Genomic DNA, 3,209 nt, shown 5'->3' with positions numbered 1-3,209 from the left:
GGTTAAAAAAAAAAACACAATGCGCAACACAGCATTCGTGAGGGAAGCGCGAAAGTTATGGTAAACGCGCATGCGTCGCCAGGCTCTGCTTTTTATCTATTTATTTATCAGATTTATTTTTTCATTATCTATAACAGGGGTTTCAAAAGTGTGCCCCGGAGGCCATTTGCGGCCCACAGCTAATGCTTTAAAGGCCCACGACATATTCTAAAAATACTATTAAAATAAACAAAAACATAACAGAAGTGAAATAAAAAAGCTTGAAGGTCAAATGTAATTTAGAAAAAGTTACAATGTTGACAAATAAAACAAAGCTGTTTTTTTTTTTTTTTTTCCAAACTGTCATTGCTCAAAACATATTGAATCACAATCAATTTTATTATGAATAATTGACCTATCCAAGGTTCCTGTTACTTCACATCAAATATTCCACTAAGAAAAATATTTTTGGTTTAAGATTTTGCAAATTTGGTCAATAAATAACCAAAATCCCTTTTTAAAAGTGCAAGGTTAAGGAAATATACACAATTTGCTGTTAAACAGAACCAATGTCTATTCTCTGATTCCATGTTGTGTGAACTGCCTCTGGTGAATTTTTTCAGAGTTGTGAGCACAAAAACAGAGACAGATATACATACATATCGCACAAAGACACAATCACGGAAAAAACCACACAGACACACTCACTGAAAACACACTTCCCCTCACATAGTTCCTCCTAAGGAGAGTTTGATTTATTTTATTTATTGAAATGGCGAGGGAAAAAAACACTGTCATAACCCTATGTGGAAGAACGTTGACAGTTTCACTCTGATCTTTGTTTACTTTGCGACAATTTAACAGCTCACTTTGTGTGTGTGTGTTTAGATGCCGCGTGACAAGGGCCACAGGCAGGCACTAGCCACCAGGAGGAAGATGGCAGAGCGGCAGGCATGGACACCTATGCCTCCTGTCCCCGAGTTCGTCACCCGTAAGTATTGAACAGCTTATCATATGCCTTATAGGTACTCTTCAAATGTAGATGAGCATGTGTTTAACACACAATGTCTTTCCTTCATTACATAGGGCGCGGCACTGGGTACCGCCACTGCGTGCAAGGGTGGCCTACTTTGCAACTGACTGGCCGTCAGGTCACGTTTGTCCCTCCAGCTTTTCACCCGGAAAAGAAGGTACCAGTTCTTCTCTTTCTTATAGACTGCGTTGGTTGTTAGGAGTCATGGTTCTTGTGTCTGTTCTAAAGCAAAGTGTTTGTCGTTTCAGACTGTCTTCGTCATCGGCGACTCACACTTGAGGGGCTTGGTGGATGGGCACGTCGCCATCCCCAACGTACCTCTGTCCTTTTGTTTTTTGTCTGTTCCTGGTGGAGGAGCAGCTGACCTAAGGACAGAGGTGCGACGCCTGGAGTTCCCCTGGACCCCGTATGTCGTCTGCGTGCAGGCCCCGAGCAACAACTTGGACTGTGGGACCATCAGCAATGCGGCGGTGGAGTTCAGCACGCTCCTGACCAGCGTCCGCAGCTGCTGGCCCCAGGTGCGTTTGTTTTCACTTTTTCTTGTATATTACTGTATAGCTGTTTAAAGGAGCCAGTGTTTTTTTTATTGTATTTTAAGACATAAATGTGATAAAATGTCTGTCTGTAGGTGTTTGTTCTGGACTTCCCCACACGTCTGAACAAACCTGTGGGCCTGCAGGATTTGCTGCGTCAGGAGTACCACCGCATCGCAGCACGCATAGGTACGTTCAAGAATTTGTCTTTGCGCTGGCGCAATTGTACCTTTCACAGCAAATTTAATGTATGCAAGCATAATGATTTTTCGGAAATCTGGATCAGGTCTCCCATTCGTGGCTGTTACCAGCGGCTTCCCGCTGGATCGGCTGGAGCTGTGGTGTTTTGACGGCGTAAGTATAGCAGTTGTACAGCAAATGTACAGTTGTTATGATGACAGCCAATTTGATGTTTGATGTTGTGTTTGAGTTTGAGTTTATTTCGAACATGCAAGCATACAACATGATACATCACAATTTCCAGTTTCTCTTTCCAACATGTTCGAAAAGGAGGAGGAAGAAGCAGAGTTTATTTAATCCTACCCCTTTTCTTTACATAACAGTTGCTAAAACTTTTGTTCACTTCCTGTTCTCAATGTATTCACAATGTATACTCCATAAGTAATAAGTAATCACAATACAAATAAATAAATAAATAAATAATTGCTTAAATTTTAATCCATACGATGAGATAAATCAGATTATTTTGAGAATGAATGAGTGAGTAAAATCAGAATGTTTATCATGGTTCTTCATTTTTGTACTTTGTTAACACTTCCAGTTTGAAGAGTTTCTTGAAATGGATCATATTAGTACATTGTTTGATTGCTTTGCTTAATCCATTCCATAATTTAATTCCACATACTGATATACTGAAGGTTTTAAGTGTTGTACGTGCATACAAATGTTTTAAATTACATTTTTCTCTAAGATTATATTTCTCTTCTTTTGTTGAGAAGAATTGTTGTATATTCTTGGGAAGCAGGTTAGAGTTTGCTTTGTGTATAATCTTAGCTGTTTGCAATTCCACTATGTCGTGGAATTTCAGTATCTTTGATTCAATAAATAAGGGGTTTGTATGTTCTCTATATCCAACATTATGTGTTGGATATACATATGGAGCCAATGTGTTCTGGATCTGTTATTCAGGTACTGGGTACCGCCACTGCGTGCAAAGGTGGCCTACTTCGCACCTGACTGGCCGTCAGGTCAAGTTTGTCCCTCCAGCTTTTCACCCGGAAAAGAAGGTACCAGTTCTTCTCTTTCTTATAGACTGCGTTGGTTGTTAGGAGTCATGGTTCTTGTGTCTGTTCTAAAGCAAAGTGTTTGTCGTTTCAGACTGTCTTCGTCATCGGCGACTCACACTTGAGGGGCTTGGTGGATGGGCACGTCGCCATACCCAACGTACCTTTGTCCTTTTGTTTTCTGTATATTCCTGGTGGAGGAGCAGCTGACCTGAGGACAGAGGTGCGGCGCCTGGAGTTCCCCTGGACCCCGGATGTCGTCTGCGTGCTGGCCCCGAGCAACAACTTGGACCGTGGGACCATCAGCGATGCGGCGGTGGAGTTCAGCGCGCTCCTGACTAGCGTCCGCAGCCGCTAGCCCAAGGTGCTTTTGTTTTCACTTTTTCTTGTATATTACTGTACAGCTGTTTAAAGGAGCCA

General features: G+C 41.9%; 1 long non-coding RNA gene across 1 annotated transcript; it reads left to right on the top strand.

The window, feature by feature from the left end:
* Nucleotides 1–1,829: 1,829 nt before the first annotated feature.
* LOC133564955 (uncharacterized) lies at nt 1,830–2,918 on the top strand. Its single transcript, XR_009809390.1, has 3 exons — nt 1,830–1,899; nt 2,695–2,792; nt 2,884–2,918. It is a non-coding gene; the product is annotated as an uncharacterized LOC133564955 (long non-coding RNA).
* The last annotated feature ends 291 nt before the right edge of the window (nt 2,919–3,209 follow it).

Source organism: Nerophis ophidion, linkage group LG13, assembly GCF_033978795.1.
Source record: "Nerophis ophidion isolate RoL-2023_Sa linkage group LG13, RoL_Noph_v1.0, whole genome shotgun sequence".
NCBI lineage: Eukaryota > Metazoa > Chordata > Actinopteri > Syngnathiformes > Syngnathidae > Nerophis > Nerophis ophidion.
This window is presented reverse-complemented; position numbering and strand designations above follow the sequence as displayed.